We start from the raw sequence: 18,891 nt of genomic DNA on the forward strand, positions 1-18,891 counted from the left end.
CAAGCTTCACAAGTATGTTGCAAACTTGCAGCAAGCCTGCTTTGCAAGTCTCTAGATTAACTTGCTTTTGCAAACTTGCTGCAAGTTCTTGTTAAGTTATGTGTGCAATAGTCATCCCACCACAGGGGTCACTGTGGCTGAATATTCTTTCCATGCTCCCTGCTGTAAGATCTTTCTTTCATTGGTCTTGGCAGCCATTTTACATTAACTTTGGCAGTGGTATGAGGTAAGATGAGTGGAAACTGAGGTCTGATATAAAGTTCAGTGAGGTAGAAATCATGGATTTACTAAGCATGATATGATAGACTCGGACACACCCCCTCTACACAGAACTGCTGTCTGAGGCAAGAGACTGCAGCGTGCTGTCTGAGGAGAGAGACTGCAGCGTGCTCCTTCCTGTATCCTATTGCTGCCCTGCACAGACCTCCTGCCCCTACTTCTTATATGAATCCTCAGGGCCCCTTCCACCTACTTGCTGTGTCCACCCTTCCTGTGCATCCAGGGCCCCTGTCTCACTACTATGCCTGTTATTATGGGGGCATCTCAACCTTCTAATGTCACAGAGTCATGTGACTGCCCCCCACCCTGTGCCTTGCCCCTTACCTTGTACTGTGTCCATTTATACCCTGCATTGTGCCCTCTTAACACACCCTGTACAGTGCCCCTATGGCGGTGTTATCACTGTATGGCGGTGGTATCCAATAACTGGATGGCCATAACTGCATCCCTTTCCCTGCCCACAACACCTTTATTAGACCTGGCATGAACAGAAAAAATATGCAAATTGCGGTGGGACCTTTGCTCCACAATTTGTTTAAAAAATACGCCTAACATAGACGTATTTCTGTATAATAAATGCCCCCTAATTGTAGTATTATTCGGGGGTAGGGCTAATCTCTTCATATCTTATAGATTCTAGTCTATTATACTGTGCATTGTATTTCCCAGTAGATAAATAATCCTTGGGACACAGTCCTCACCCCTGACCACCAGGACCATGCAGCGCTCTGTCAGTACATGGCGGCCTCCCCTCCGCTGTGTACTGGGGCTTATTCTGACACTAGGACTGGGTTCACATGACATTTTTGACAAAAAATATATACATTAACACATGCCTGGAGTGCTGCACATTGTATACATAAAACCAATATGAAAAACATGACTTGAACACACTGGGAGGGGGGCTGCTAAAATTTTCTGTGGGGACCAGTCAGTTCTAGCTACATCACTGCACAGCTCCTTCTCTCCTCCAGGCCCGGCCCAGTGGTGACGTTGTGACATGTGTCTCACTGCTGCAGCGGGCCAGAGAAGAGGAGGTTAGTGAATGACAGGACCGCCGGCTCCCATGGGCTCCAGCAATGATAGGTATGTGAGGGGGCCACTAGGGGATCATTAGATTGTGCAGGCCCCTTACACAGTATATTGACTCCCAGTGCCCCCATTTAGTATAATGATCCCTATACAGTATAACTCCCAGTGTGGGGGTGACTGGGGGTTATTATTCTGAACGGAGGGCCACTGTGGGGTCATTATACTGTGTGTAGGGGCCACTAGTGGTCATTATACTGTATTGTGGCCACTGGGGGTCATTATACCGTGAGGGAGCCACAGGGGGACATGTAAATGTAAAAAAATGCCTCAAGGGGGCCCACTTGGATTTATCGCCCAAAGGCCCACTTGAACCTGTGCCAGCCCTGTTGACGGGACATGCTTCCCATCTGAGAAAACTGTCCTATTCTAAAAGAGTGATGTATTATTACAGATCCAAGATCCAAGCATTGTAGTAGAAACCGGATTCCCAAAAAGTTGGGACACTAAACAAATTGTGGATAAAAACTGAATGCAATGATGTGGAGATGGCAAATGTAAATATTTTATTTGTAATAGAACGTAGATGACAGATCAAACGTTTAATCCGAGCAAATGTATCATTTTAAAGGAAAAATATGTTGATTTAAATTTTCACGGTGTCAACAAATCCCCAAAAAGTTGGGACAAGTAGCAATAAGAGGCTGGAAAAAGTAAATTTGAGCATAACGAAGAGCTGGAAGACCAATTAACACTAATTAGGTCAATTGGCAACATGATTGGGTATAAAAAGAGCTTCTCAGAGTGGCAGTGTCTCTCAGAAGCCAAGATGGGTAGAGGATCACCAATTCCCACAATGTTGCGCAGAAAGATAGTGGAGCAATATCAGAAAGGTGTTACCCAGCGAAAAATTGCAAAGACTTTGCATCCATCATCATCAACTGTGCATAACATCATGCGAAGATTCAGAGAATCTGGAACAATCTCTGTGCGTAAGGGTCAAGGCCTTAAAACCATACTGGATGCCCGTGATCTCCGGGCCCTTAAACGACACTGCACCACAAACAGGAATGCTACTGTAAAGGAAATCACAGAATGGGCTCAGGAATACTTCCAGAAACCATTGTCAGTAAACACGATCCACCGTGCCATCCGCCGTTGCCAGCTGAAACTCTACAGTGCAAAGAAGAAGCCATTTCTAAGCAAGATCCACAAGCTCAGGCGTTTTCACTGGGCCAGGGATCATTTAAATGGAGTGTGGCAAAATGGAAGACTGTTCTGTGGTCAGACGAGTCACGATTCGAAGTTCTTTTTGGAAATCTGGGACGCCATGTCATCCGGACCAAAGAGGACAAGGACAACCCAAGTTGTTATCAACGCTCAGTTCAGAAGCCTGCATCTCTGATGGTATGGGGTTGCATGAGTGCGTGTGGCATGGGCAGCTTGCATGTCTGGAAAGGCACCATCAATGCAGAAAAATATATTCAGGTTCTAGAACAACATATGCTCCCATCCAGACGTCATCTCTTTCAGGGAAGACCCTGCATTTTTCAACAAGATAATGCCAGACCACATTCTGCATCAATCGCAACATCATGGCTGCGTAGGAGAAGGATCTGGTTACTGAAATGGCCAGTCTGCAGTCCAGATCTTTCACCTATAGAGAACATTTGGCGCATCATAAAGAGGAAGGTGCAACAAAGAAGGCCAAAGACGATTGAACAGTTAGAGGCCTGTATTAGACAAGAATGGGAGACCATTCCTATTTCTAAACTTGAGAAACTCGTCTCCTCGGTCCCCAGATGTCTGTTGAGTGTTGTAAGAAGAAGGGGAGATGCCACACAGTGGTGAAAATGACCTTGTCCCAACTTTTTGGGGATTTGTCGACAGAGCTCTGGGTGGCCCACAATATAAGACTTGTGGGGAAATATCCTTATTTTAAAAATTAGCTTTTATACGATATGCATTAAAATATACACCTAAGGATGTATCACAAACAAAACATGTAATCAAGGGGTACTATGGTGTTGACCCCACTGCTGGCAGAAAAGAAAAGGTACTCATTTACACTATAGCACCTGTGAGTGCACTAAAGTGTTACCCAGCTAACACACACAAACGACAATGTATTGAGGTTCAATGGTAGGTACCCCACTTCTGGTTGAACAAGAATAAATGTTACTGCTGCGCCACTAAGGACGCAAGCAGTCTTACCTTACCCACCAGGTAACAGGGATCAGCGCAAAAATGGACCAAGCCTGATGAAGGGGAGTATAGACAGGAGATGTAGTCATGAAAATAACAATAATAACAGTTCTGTGCCCTGTAACACCCTATATTCTTGGTAGGAGTTGGGGGCCTATTTTCATGCTACCTGTCTATACAGAGCACTCGCCCTAAGAAGGGCGACCCCGTCCGGATGCCTGTCCCTAGTTCGGACCTGAACCCTATAATACAAAACAAAACAAAAATAGATACTGTAGTGACTACAAGCCTCCCGACGTGGCACGTTTCTGTCGTGTCGACTCCTCAGGGGGATTTAGAACATGTAGAGACAATAAACAAAAAACCAGGCTATGACCACAGGTAACAGGTTAGTATACACTGCGGTTATGCGGTTATATAGAATGCTAGACTAACACAATATAGATAGAGGTCAAAGTCTAGGGGCAGGCATCCGTGGTGCTGGATCGCCATGCTGCAGAGGAAAAAATGCTTCTCCGCTTTCTAGTGTGAGAGGATATGGTGGTCCTCAGTACGGTGGTGTCCCTATCATTAAGGGGGTTCCTCAACCTATACCAGCCACCCTGACACATACCTTGGTGGGATTTAAATACATCCCCAGCGCGCCTCTTCTTGTGAGACCGCCCTGTCAGCACCTGCGTCGGCGTGTGACGTCACGCGCATGCGCCACGACGCACAGCACGCCGATGCCTGTGCCACATGATTACGGCGGCCAATCAGATCCGGAGGCGGAACGGGATGGCGGTTACCTAGGAGAGTATGTCAACAGGAAGTAACCTCACAGTACGTCCCCTGATGGAGGCGTCCGTGACAACGCTGCGATATAAAGCCGCAGCAGAGTAAGACCGATATTTCTTGCACAATACCGGCGACATGAATACAAAACCGAGAACTGGACGCGAAACAAAGAATTATATAAGTATTTTGGAGTGGAAAAACGTCTCATATATTAGCGTATTATCCAAGGGGAGAAAATACCATCATTGATGTAGGCACAGACTCCAGTGAAGGAGAATATATTGCCATCACCCCTGTAGGAATAATCACTATTATGGGAGAGAACATTCCACACATTTATATAAAGCACCCAAAATCCAGCCTTTCATTTAGGCCTAAGGGTGCAGATGTTTTGAGTTGGAAAATCCATCGAGATTCCTGTTGCAGCAGGCACCTGTCCCAATTGCCCCCTCTCACAGGCGGTTTGACCAGGTCAAAACCCAAAAATTTCAAGGAGGCTTTACCATTGTGTACAGTATGTACATGTTTCGAGATTGGGGTATCTCGTTTATGAGAGATATCCCCCAAATGCTCCCCTATCCGCCTCCTAAATTCACGTATTGTTTTACCAACATATTCAATCCCACATTCACACCGGATCCGATAGATGACCCCTCTGGATTTGCAATTGATGAAATGTGGGATTGAATATGTTTTGTTGGTGACATTGCTCACAAACGTCTTGGTGACGTCTATACGTTTGCATGCAATACAGTTTCCACATCTATAGCATCCCACACTCCTAGATCGCAACCAGGTGGTATTGGTGCGACCTGGTGCGTAGTGACTATGTACTAACTTATCGCGTATGTTCGATCCTCTACGGTAAGTAATTTGTGGTTGGTCACCCAGGACGTCTTGTAGGTCAGGATCCATTTTGAGAATTTGCCAGTGGCGTCCTAAAATCTGTCTCACTTGTTTGGACCCCCTATCAAAATTGGCAATCATTCTCATGACCCTAGTTGGTGGAACAGAGGTTTGATTCGGAGTGAGCAGTGGGCCTCTTGGTCGGGACAGAGCTGTCTGATATGCCGATCTCAAAACATGGTCAGGGTATCCCCTGGACAAAAATCTACTCCTCATATCCGCTGCTTGGATGACAAAATCACGTTTATCAGAGCAATTTCGTCTAAGACGCAGGTATTGGCCTCTAGGAATTCCTGTCCTGAGTGGGAGAGGGTGGTTGCTCTCCCATCTCAGAAGGGAATTCGTAGAGGTGGCCTTCCTGTAAATAGAGGTGTCTAGCTCCCCCCTCCCATTCTTAGAGATTTTTATATCAAGGAATGGTAGAGTGGTGGGGTGGGACTCGCTAGTGAAGCACATACCAATATTATTACAATTGAGATGCTGGACAAAGGCTTCAAAAGTCCCCCGATCACCATTCCAAAGAATGAAAATGTCGTCAATGTATCGCGCCCACAGACCAATCTCATAGGTGTCCAGAGCTTCATCCTCCTTAAATACGATGGTCTCCTCCCACCAGCCCAGGAATAGGTTAGCATACGATGGGGCACACGGGCTCCCCATCGCTGTACCCCTGAGCTGGTGGTAGGTCCTCCCATCGAAGGTGAAAAAATTACGTGTGAGCGTGAACTCAAGTAAACGCAGGACAAATTGGCTGTGGGCGCGATACTGACAACCCCGTGATCGGAGAAAATGTTCAACCGCGTTGAGACCCAAATTGTGTGGTATAGATGAATAGAGGGCCTCAACATCAATACTGGACAGGAGACATGTCTCCTCCAATGTCAGCCCCTCAATGCGCTTGAGGAGATCAGTGGTATCTCTGACATGGGAGGGGAGAGCCGTGACAAACGGTGCCAGTACCCGGTCAATATAAATTCCCAGATTCTGGTTAAGGTTGTCCACCCCCGATACAATGGGTCTCCCCTTTAGGGGACTAACCCCCTTATGCACCTTGGGGAGACTATAGAACGTAGATTTTCGAGGATGCAGAGGGAAAAGGAAGGCAAATTCCTCAGCGGAAATGATATTATTGGTTTTCGCTTCTTCCAAAATATTTTTAAGTTCACGCCTATAACCCTCAGTGGGGTCACTATATAGTACTTCATACGTTCCTGAGTCAGATAGTATATTCCTACACATATTCACATACTGTTCCGAGTCCATGACCACGACATTCCCCCCCTTGTCAGCGGGTTTGATGACGATTTGGTGGTCGTCGGCTAATGATGAAATAGCAGTGGTCACAGACTCGGCGCAGTTGGAATAATGTGTGGACACCTGGAGATCCTCCAGGTCCTTAGTGACCATATTAAGGAATACATCTAAGCATGACAGTTCATTCGCAGTGGGTGGCATCTTTGTACTCTTTACTTTTAAGTTAGTAAAGGGACCGTTGCCCTGGGTGTTATCCCTATTGGAATCCAGGGACTGCAGAAGTTCTACATCCCTAAGTAGTTCAATCGGGATCCCTAGCTCAAGGCATCCGGACGGGGTCGCCCTTCTTAGGGCGAGTGCTCTGTATAGACAGGTAGCATGAAAATAGGCCCCCAACTCCTACCAAGAATATAGGGTGTTACAGGGCACAGAACTGTTATTATTGTTATTTTCATGACTACATCTCCTGTCTATACTCCCCTTCATCAGGCTTGGTCCATTTTTGCGCTGATCCCTGTTACCTGGTGGGTAAGGTAAGACTGCTTGCGTCCTTAGTGGCGCAGCAGTAACATTTATTCTTGTTCAACCAGAAGTGGGGTACCTACCATTGAACCTCAATACATTGTCGTTTGTGTGTGTTAGCTGGGTAACACTTTAGTGCACTCACAGGTGCTATAGTGTAAATGAGTACCTTTTCTTTTCTGCCAGCAGTGGGGTCAACACCATAGTACCCCTTGATTACATGTTTTGTTTGTGATACATCCTTAGGTGTATATTTTAATGCATATCGTATAAAAGCTAATTTTTAAAATAAGGATATTTCCCCACAAGTCTTATATTGTGGGCCACCCAGAGCTCTGTTAATCTTGAAATATCAGTGGGACTGTTTTCACCAATAGTCTCAATCAGATATAATTTTTCCTACTGATATGGCAGGATTCCTGGCGACGGGATTTGATGCAGAGAGCTGGTTGCACGAGGCCAAGGATATATTTTCTGATAAACAATTTACCCAAAAAAAGTACTTACCTTCTTTCCAAACCGCCTTTGTAGACCTTACTCAGGTCTACAAAGAACAGATTACGTCCTGGTGGGAAGTGCAAAGTTTAGACAACTATATTAAAAATAACATTGTCCCAAGGGGGCTGCGTATCTCTCTCCTCCCAGCGGCACGTTTACGACAACACCCTGGCTTTTTAACCAAATGGGAGCAAGAAGCCACCAGTAGTTCCCTCAGGTTGATGAGGCTTCTGTTGGATGAGGAGAGAGCTAACCTAGCCACCCTTAGTCAGAAACTCATAGAACACACAGAGGTAGTGCAGACTTTTTCACAAGAAGCGGAATTCCAGAACAAAGAAAAGCAGCTCCATCTCACTTTAGAAAAATACCAATACCATCTCAAAGAAAGGAAACATCGACAGTTTATTAGAGATCTCTCAGACTTCAAAGAAAACCGTATATATTCCTCTCTTGGTAACACCAGAAGAGACACCGTACCAAGTAACTCTGAGAGATCCTCTACTGAAACTGATTTATCCGATTCTGAGAGAGAAACTGCCCCTAAAACGAGTCAACACCCCAACAGGGGTAGGTATAGGAGGGGTAGAGGTCGGGGCGCTTATAGAGGCCAGGATAACCGTTTTTTAGGCCAGTTCAACCAGAACGTGGAATATCCACTACGCAATCGCATACAGAAAACTCCGAATTAGTCTTGGGACCACAAATCCTAAACCTTTCCTCACGTGTTCTCAATACTGATGAGATTAAAGCCCTTGAATTAGGTCTTAGCTTTGTGCCGACCCCAAAATTTGATAGATTTTCGTCCGTTAAAGACGTCAATCTATTCATTCGCAAATTAAGGTGGCACAAACATTTTAGACTGATGGACCGTCGTCAATGCCTTGAGCTAGGGATCCCGATTGAACTACTTAGGGATGTAGAACTTCTGCAGTCCCTGGATTCCAATAGGGATAACACCCAGGGCAACGGTCCCTTTACTAACTTAAAAGTAAAGAGTACAAAGATGCCACCCACTGCGAATGAACTGTCATGCTTAGATGTATTCCTTAATATGGTCACTAAGGACCTGGAGGATCTCCAGGTGTCCACACATTATTCCAACTGCGCCGAGTCTGTGACCACTGCTATTTCATCATTAGCCGACGACCACCAAATCGTCATCAAACCCGCTGACAAGGGGGGGAATGTCGTGGTCATGGACTCGGAACAGTATGTGAATATGTGTAGGAATATACTATCTGACTCAGGAACGTATGAAGTACTATATAGTGACCCCACTGAGGGTTATAGGCGTGAACTTAAAAATATTTTGGAAGAAGCGAAAACCAATAATATCATTTCCGCTGAGGAATTTGCCTTCCTTTTCCCTCTGCATCCTCGAAAATCTACGTTCTATAGTCTCCCCAAGGTGCATAAGGGGGTTAGTCCCCTAAAGGGGAGACCCATTGTATCGGGGGTGGACAACCTTAACCAGAATCTGGGAATTTATATTGACCGGGTACTGGCACCGTTTGTCACGGCTCTCCCCTCCCATGTCAGAGATACCACTGATCTCCTCAAGCGCATTGAGGGGCTGACATTGGAGGAGACATGTCTCCTGTCCAGTATTGATGTTGAGGCCCTCTATTCATCTATACCACACAATTTGGGTCTCAACGCGGTTGAACATTTTCTCCGATCACGGGGTTGTCAGTATCGCGCCCACAGCCAATTTGTCCTGCGTTTACTTGAGTTCACGCTCACACGTAATTTTTTCACCTTCGATGGGAGGACCTACCACCAGCTCAGGGGTACAGCGATGGGGAGCCCGTGTGCCCCATCGTATGCTAACCTATTCCTGGGCTGGTGGGAGGAGACCATCGTATTTAAGGAGGATGAAGCTCTGGACACCTATGAGATTGGTCTGTGGGCGCGATACATTGACGACATTTTCATTCTTTGGAATGGTGATCGGGGGACTTTTGAAGCCTTTGTCCAGCATCTCAATTGTAATAATATTGGTATGTGCTTCACTAGCGAGTCCCACCCCACCACTCTACCATTCCTTGATATAAAAATCTCTAAGAATGGGAGGGGGGAGCTAGACACCTCTATTTACAGGAAGGCCACCTCTACGAATTCCCTTCTGAGATGGGAGAGCAACCACCCTCTCCCACTCAGGACAGGAATTCCTAGAGGCCAATACCTGCGTCTTAGACGAAATTGCTCTGATAAACGTGATTTTGTCATCCAAGCAGCGGATATGAGGAGTAGATTTTTGTCCAGGGGATACCCTGACCATGTTTTGAGATCGGCATATCAGACAGCTCTGTCCCGACCAAGAGGCCCACTGCTCACTCCGAATCAAACCTCTGTTCCACCAACTAGGGTCATGAGAATGATTGCCAATTTTGATAGGGGGTCCAAACAAGTGAGACAGATTTTAGGACGCCACTGGCAAATTCTCAAAATGGATCCTGACCTACAAGACGTCCTGGGTGACCAACCACAAATTACTTACCGTAGAGGATCGAACATACGCGATAAGTTAGTACATAGTCACTACGCACCAGGTCGCACCAATACCACCTGGTTGCGATCTAGGAGTGTGGGATGCTATAGATGTGGAAACTGTATTGCATGCAAACGTATAGACGTCACCAAGACGTTTGTGAGCAATGTCACCAACAAAACATATTCAATCCCACATTTCATCAATTGCAAATCCAGAGGGGTCATCTATCGGATCCGGTGTGAATGTGGGATTGAATATGTTGGTAAAACAATACGTGAATTTAGGAGGCGGATAGGGGAGCATTTGGGGGATATCTCTCATAAACGAGATACCCCAATCTCGAAACATGTACATACTGTACACAATGGTAAAGCCTCCTTGAAATTTTTGGGTTTTGACCTGGTCAAACCGCCTGTGAGAGGGGGCAATTGGGACAGGTGCCTGCTGCAACAGGAATCTCGATGGATTTTCCAACTCAAAACATCTGCACCCTTAGGCCTAAATGAAAGGCTGGATTTTGGGTGCTTTATATAAATGTGTGGAATGTTCTCTCCCATAATAGTGATTATTCCTACAGGGGTGATGGCAATATATTCTCCTTCACTGGAGTCTGTGCCTACATCAATGATGGTATTTTCTCCCCTTGGATAATACGCTAATATATGAGACGTTTTTCCACTCCAAAATACTTATATAATTCTTTGTTTCGCGTCCAGTTCTCGGTTTTGTATTCATGTCGCCGGTATTGTGCAAGAAATATCGGTCTTACTCTGCTGCGGCTTTATATCGCAGCGTTGTCACGGACGCCTCCATCAGGGGACGTACTGTGAGGTTACTTCCTGTTGACATACTCTCCTAGGTAACCGCCATCCCGTTCCGCCTCCGGATCTGATTGGCCGCCGTAATCATGTGGCACAGGCATCGGCGTGCTGTGCGTCGTGGCGCATGCGCGTGACGTCACACGCCGACGCAGGTGCTGACAGGGCGGTCTCACAAGAAGAGGCGCGCTGGGGATGTATTTAAATCCCACCAAGGTATGTGTCAGGGTGGCTGGTATAGGTTGAGGAACCCCCTTAATGATAGGGACACCACCGTACTGAGGACCACCATATCCTCTCACACTAGAAAGCGGAGAAGCATTTTTTCCTCTGCAGCATGGCGATCCAGCACCACGGATGCCTGCCCCTAGACTTTGACCTCTATCTATATTGTGTTAGTCTAGCATTCTATATAACCGCATAACCGCAGTGTATACTAACCTGTTACCTGTGGTCATAGCCTGGTTTTTTGTTTATTGTCTCTACATGTTCTAAATCCCCCTGAGGAGTCGACACGACAGAAACGTGCCACGTCGGGAGGCTTGTAGTCACTACAGTATCTATTTTTGTTTTGTTTTGTATTATAGGGTTCAGGTCCGAACTAGGGACAGGCATCCGGACGGGGTCGCCCTTCTTAGGGCGAGTGCTCTGTATAGACAGGTAGCATGAAAATAGGCCCCCAACTCCTACCAAGAATATAGGGTGTTACAGGGCACAGAACTGTTATTATTGTTATTTTCATGACTACATCTCCTGTCTATACTCCCCTTCATCAGGCTTGGTCCATTTTTGCGCTGATCCCTGTTACCTGGTGGGTAAGGTAAGACTGCTTGCGTCCTTAGTGGCGCAGCAGTAACATTTATTCTTGTTCAACCAGAAGTGGGGTACCTACCATTGAACCTCAATACATTGTCGTTTGTGTGTGTTAGCTGGGTAACACTTTAGTGCACTCACAGGTGCTATAGTGTAAATGAGTACCTTTTCTTTTCTGCCAGCAGTGGGGTCAACACCATAGTACCCCTTGATTACATGTTTTGTTTGTGATACATCCTTAGGTGTATATTTTAATGCATATCGTATAAAAGCTAATTTTTAAAATAAGGATATTTCCCCACAAGTCTTATATTGTGGGCCACCCAGAGCTCTGTTAATCTTGAAATATCAGTGGGACTGTTTTCACCAATAGTCTCAATCAGATATAATTTTTCCTACTGATATGGCAGGATTCCTGGCGACGGGATTTGATGCAGAGAGCTGGTTGCACGAGGCCAAGGATATATTTTCTGATAAACAATTTACCCAAAAAAAGTACTTACCTTCTTTCCAAACCGCCTTTGTAGACCTTACTCAGGTCTACAAAGAACAGATTACGTCCTGGTGGGAAGTGCAAAGTTTAGACAACTATATTAAAAATAACATTGTCCCAAGGGGGCTGCGTATCTCTCTCCTCCCAGCGGCACGTTTACGACAACACCCTGGCTTTTTAACCAAATGGGAGCAAGAAGCCACCAGTAGTTCCCTCAGGTTGATGAGGCTTCTGTTGGATGAGGAGAGAGCTAACCTAGCCACCCTTAGTCAGAAACTCATAGAACACACAGAGGTAGTGCAGACTTTTTCACAAGAAGCGGAATTCCAGAACAAAGAAAAGCAGCTCCATCTCACTTTAGAAAAATACCAATACCATCTCAAAGAAAGGAAACATCGACAGTTTATTAGAGATCTCTCAGACTTCAAAGAAAACCGTATATATTCCTCTCTTGGTAACACCAGAAGAGACACCGTACCAAGTAACTCTGAGAGATCCTCTACTGAAACTGATTTATCCGATTCTGAGAGAGAAACTGCCCCTAAAACGAGTCAACACCCCAACAGGGGTAGGTATAGGAGGGGTAGAGGTCGGGGCGCTTATAGAGGCCAGGATAACCGTTTTTTAGGCCAGTTCAACCAGAACGTGGAATATCCACTACGCAATCGCATACAGAAAACTCCGAATTAGTCTTGGGACCACAAATCCTAAACCTTTCCTCACGTGTTCTCAATACTGATGAGATTAAAGCCCTTGAATTAGGTCTTAGCTTTGTGCCGACCCCAAAATTTGATAGATTTTCGTCCGTTAAAGACGTCAATCTATTCATTCGCAAATTAAGGTGGCACAAACATTTTAGACTGATGGACCGTCGTCAATGCCTTGAGCTAGGGATCCCGATTGAACTACTTAGGGATGTAGAACTTCTGCAGTCCCTGGATTCCAATAGGGATAACACCCAGGGCAACGGTCCCTTTACTAACTTAAAAGTAAAGAGTACAAAGATGCCACCCACTGCGAATGAACTGTCATGCTTAGATGTATTCCTTAATATGGTCACTAAGGACCTGGAGGATCTCCAGGTGTCCACACATTATTCCAACTGCGCCGAGTCTGTGACCACTGCTATTTCATCATTAGCCGACGACCACCAAATCGTCATCAAACCCGCTGACAAGGGGGGGAATGTCGTGGTCATGGACTCGGAACAGTATGTGAATATGTGTAGGAATATACTATCTGACTCAGGAACGTATGAAGTACTATATAGTGACCCCACTGAGGGTTATAGGCGTGAACTTAAAAATATTTTGGAAGAAGCGAAAACCAATAATATCATTTCCGCTGAGGAATTTGCCTTCCTTTTCCCTCTGCATCCTCGAAAATCTACGTTCTATAGTCTCCCCAAGGTGCATAAGGGGGTTAGTCCCCTAAAGGGGAGACCCATTGTATCGGGGGTGGACAACCTTAACCAGAATCTGGGAATTTATATTGACCGGGTACTGGCACCGTTTGTCACGGCTCTCCCCTCCCATGTCAGAGATACCACTGATCTCCTCAAGCGCATTGAGGGGCTGACATTGGAGGAGACATGTCTCCTGTCCAGTATTGATGTTGAGGCCCTCTATTCATCTATACCACACAATTTGGGTCTCAACGCGGTTGAACATTTTCTCCGATCACGGGGTTGTCAGTATCGCGCCCACAGCCAATTTGTCCTGCGTTTACTTGAGTTCACGCTCACACGTAATTTTTTCACCTTCGATGGGAGGACCTACCACCAGCTCAGGGGTACAGCGATGGGGAGCCCGTGTGCCCCATCGTATGCTAACCTATTCCTGGGCTGGTGGGAGGAGACCATCGTATTTAAGGAGGATGAAGCTCTGGACACCTATGAGATTGGTCTGTGGGCGCGATACATTGACGACATTTTCATTCTTTGGAATGGTGATCGGGGGACTTTTGAAGCCTTTGTCCAGCATCTCAATTGTAATAATATTGGTATGTGCTTCACTAGCGAGTCCCACCCCACCACTCTACCATTCCTTGATATAAAAATCTCTAAGAATGGGAGGGGGGAGCTAGACACCTCTATTTACAGGAAGGCCACCTCTACGAATTCCCTTCTGAGATGGGAGAGCAACCACCCTCTCCCACTCAGGACAGGAATTCCTAGAGGCCAATACCTGCGTCTTAGACGAAATTGCTCTGATAAACGTGATTTTGTCATCCAAGCAGCGGATATGAGGAGTAGATTTTTGTCCAGGGGATACCCTGACCATGTTTTGAGATCGGCATATCAGACAGCTCTGTCCCGACCAAGAGGCCCACTGCTCACTCCGAATCAAACCTCTGTTCCACCAACTAGGGTCATGAGAATGATTGCCAATTTTGATAGGGGGTCCAAACAAGTGAGACAGATTTTAGGACGCCACTGGCAAATTCTCAAAATGGATCCTGACCTACAAGACGTCCTGGGTGACCAACCACAAATTACTTACCGTAGAGGATCGAACATACGCGATAAGTTAGTACATAGTCACTACGCACCAGGTCGCACCAATACCACCTGGTTGCGATCTAGGAGTGTGGGATGCTATAGATGTGGAAACTGTATTGCATGCAAACGTATAGACGTCACCAAGACGTTTGTGAGCAATGTCACCAACAAAACATATTCAATCCCACATTTCATCAATTGCAAATCCAGAGGGGTCATCTATCGGATCCGGTGTGAATGTGGGATTGAATATGTTGGTAAAACAATACGTGAATTTAGGAGGCGGATAGGGGAGCATTTGGGGGATATCTCTCATAAACGAGATACCCCAATCTCGAAACATGTACATACTGTACACAATGGTAAAGCCTCCTTGAAATTTTTGGGTTTTGACCTGGTCAAACCGCCTGTGAGAGGGGGCAATTGGGACAGGTGCCTGCTGCAACAGGAATCTCGATGGATTTTCCAACTCAAAACATCTGCACCCTTAGGCCTAAATGAAAGGCTGGATTTTGGGTGCTTTATATAAATGTGTGGAATGTTCTCTCCCATAATAGTGATTATTCCTACAGGGGTGATGGCAATATATTCTCCTTCACTGGAGTCTGTGCCTACATCAATGATGGTATTTTCTCCCCTTGGATAATACGCTAATATATGAGACGTTTTTCCACTCCAAAATACTTATATAATTCTTTGTTTCGCGTCCAGTTCTCGGTTTTGTATTCATGTCGCCGGTATTGTGCAAGAAATATCGGTCTTACTCTGCTGCGGCTTTATATCGCAGCGTTGTCACGGACGCCTCCATCAGGGGACGTACTGTGAGGTTACTTCCTGTTGACATACTCTCCTAGGTAACCGCCATCCCGTTCCGCCTCCGGATCTGATTGGCCGCCGTAATCATGTGGCACAGGCATCGGCGTGCTGTGCGTCGTGGCGCATGCGCGTGACGTCACACGCCGACGCAGGTGCTGACAGGGCGGTCTCACAAGAAGAGGCGCGCTGGGGATGTATTTAAATCCCACCAAGGTATGTGTCAGGGTGGCTGGTATAGGTTGAGGAACCCCCTTAATGATAGGGACACCACCGTACTGAGGACCACCATATCCTCTCACACTAGAAAGCGGAGAAGCATTTTTTCCTCTGCAGCATGGCGATCCAGCACCACGGATGCCTGCCCCTAGACTTTGACCTCTATCTATATTGTGTTAGTCTAGCATTCTATATAACCGCATAACCGCAGTGTATACTAACCTGTTACCTGTGGTCATAGCCTGGTTTTTTGTTTATTGTCTCTACATGTTCTAAATCCCCCTGAGGAGTCGACACGACAGAAACGTGCCACGTCGGGAGGCTTGTAGTCACTACAGTATCTATTTTTGTTTTGTTTTGTATTATAGGGTTCAGGTCCGAACTAGGGACAGGCATCCGGACGGGGTCGCCCTTCTTAGGGCGAGTGCTCTGTATAGACAGGTAGCATGAAAATAGGCCCCCAACTCCTACCAAGAATATAGGGTGTTACAGGGCACAGAACTGTTATTATTGTTATTTTCATGACTACATCTCCTGTCTATACTCCCCTTCATCAGGCTTGGTCCATTTTTGCGCTGATCCCTGTTACCTGGTGGGTAAGGTAAGACTGCTTGCGTCCTTAGTGGCGCAGCAGTAACATTTATTCTTGTTCAACCAGAAGTGGGGTACCTACCATTGAACCTCAATACATTGTCGTTTGTGTGTGTTAGCTGGGTAACACTTTAGTGCACTCACAGGTGCTATAGTGTAAATGAGTACCTTTTCTTTTCTGCCAGCAGTGGGGTCAACACCATAGTACCCCTTGATTACATGTTTTGTTTGTGATACATCCTTAGGTGTATATTTTAATGCATATCGTATAAAAGCTAATTTTTAAAATAAGGATATTTCCCCACAAGTCTTATATTGTGGGCCACCCAGAGCTCTGTTAATCTTGAAATATCAGTGGGACTGTTTTCACCAATAGTCTCAATCAGATAGGATTTGTCGACACCATGAAATTCTGATTCAACATATTTTTCCCTTAAAATGGTACATTTTCTCAGTTTAAACTTTTGTTCCGTGATTTATGTTCTATTCTGAATAAAATATTAGAAGTTGGCACCTCCACATCATTGCATTCAGTTTTTATTCACGATTTGTATAGTGTCCCAACTTTTTTGGAATCCGGTTTGTATGAAGTCTGCCAGCAGGACAAGGTATACTCTTTTGAGCAGGACCCTACACTAACACTACTACCTTTTCAGTACTAGAATGCCACACAGGAATGATGGCTGGCTGAACAAGGCACCCTTCTCTGCTCCAGCTGTTCTTTTAACCAGTGGCATGTGGGCACTTATAGCCCCCACAGGCTGCACAACATCTGCTTAACCCATCAGCTCAGTGCACTATAGCTCCCAGCTTGCTCTGCACTGTGAAAGGCAATCTCAGTAAGGCAGCAGGAGTCCAACTCTCCATGCAGCCTTCCATATTACAGAACTGGTGTCCCTTGTAATAAATCACACCAAGATATGTTGTAATTGATCAGAAGTGTTATTTTATTTTAACACATGTGGCTTAACATGCGGCCATAAAGCATGTGAACATTTTCAGCAAGAATACCTTCGTCAGACACTGTACTGCAGTGTAGAATAGGGTCAGGAAAAAGTGCACCAAGATGGTGCCCTAGGGCACCAAGGGCCTGTACAGTAGAAAAGCTGTTCTATGTAGAGCAGTTGATGCCTATTGCATTCGTTTTAAATACAATTTACTTCAGGGCCTGTATTTCCTATTTTAAAATGCTTGAGAGTTTAGCATGATTTCGAATTGGATTTTCACTTGCTGATCCTGGCAGTAACACACGTTCTGTCAAAGAATGACAACACTTACTCATCCCTGCTTTCAATGCAAGGGTGAGGGTTAGGAGTGAGAGTGCATAGCGCACGGACTCCACCTCACCGCCCTTCTAGGTGCAATCAGTATGCACACCCCCCTTTCAATAATTAGTTGTCCACATTAGAGTGCCAGCTTACATTAGCTGTAACCATCAGTGTGCTCCCGTAAATAATTGCAAAAGGGGGAAGCCAATTTTTATATGGGGCACATAATAATTTGTTGTCCACATTGGAGTTGGATTGGCGTTGGTTGTCCCCATGAGAGTGCTCCGTTATGTTGACTCCTGGCACCTCAAATGAACCTCCTAAGGGCAATGTGTTCAACCTCAATGCATGGTATTGCAATACCATCCATTTCAGTGTGAAGAGGTTAAAAAAAAGTAGTGCATGAGGCGTGCAGTAGAGTGCATTAATCGCATGGGAGCTGCTTTGAGAGGCATGTGAGGGGGAGTTGGCTATGGCTGGAGAGGACGAAAGCTATTGTTCCATCCTCCAGTGCTCAGTGGGGAGCAGAGGAGGACCCTGGGTGTCACTGCCAATTGCAGTCTGGAAGGACCAGCTGCTTGTTCTGTATCCAGTCTGTGGTTTGTGGTCCCCTGCTATGCAGCAAAAAGGCAAGTGTGAGCTATCTGGTGGCTGGTATGGGCTCATATAGTGTGCTCTATGTACACACAACTATATAGTGCTGACACTCACTCATGCCACTCCCGATATAACGATGTAGTGTACAATATCCGCCTGCTCCCCTCTCTCTCCGATCCTCCCCAGCTGCCGCACAGCCAGAGTACTGATACTGCTGCTCTAGCAGGAGGCTGAAGGGGCTCTCACTAAGCGCAGCACAAACCACTGGTGACCCACTCAACCAGGGCTGGGCTGGCTATTGGGCACACCGGGCACTTGCCCTGGGGGCAGGACCCGGCACAACTCAATCATCCTGATTGTGATCGAGCCTGCCTGCTATGCCAAAATGGCCTGCTCTGTGCTCTCAGATAACTGGAGCCACAGAGCAGACAAAGAGAAGAGCCACTCCAGCCCAATCACCAGCGGCAGACATCAGACCTCCATCTAAACCGATCGGGAAACACTGTGCGGGACACTGTGCTTGACTTGACATAAATCACCGGATACCAGTTACTCCTGGAGTAAATGAGATACGGGGGGGGGGGGGGGTTAGTCTGAGGGGAGACACAGGGACCAGACTGAGGGGACATGGGGCTGACTTAGGAGACACACAGGGGCCCGAATATAAGATGGAGGTGGGCAGGATATGAGGAGGAAATGTTGGTGCTGCTTGGGGTGCTGCTGCTCCAGATAAGGCCGCAGGCTCTTCAGGTAGTACATGTCCCCGGGGCTGGTATTGGGCATGGCTGAGGGTGCTAGAAGGCTCAAAGTATGGC

The sequence above is a fragment of the Bufo gargarizans genome, chromosome 2, assembly GCF_014858855.1.
Source record: "Bufo gargarizans isolate SCDJY-AF-19 chromosome 2, ASM1485885v1, whole genome shotgun sequence".
In the NCBI taxonomy this organism is placed as follows: Eukaryota; Metazoa; Chordata; class Amphibia; order Anura; family Bufonidae; genus Bufo; species Bufo gargarizans.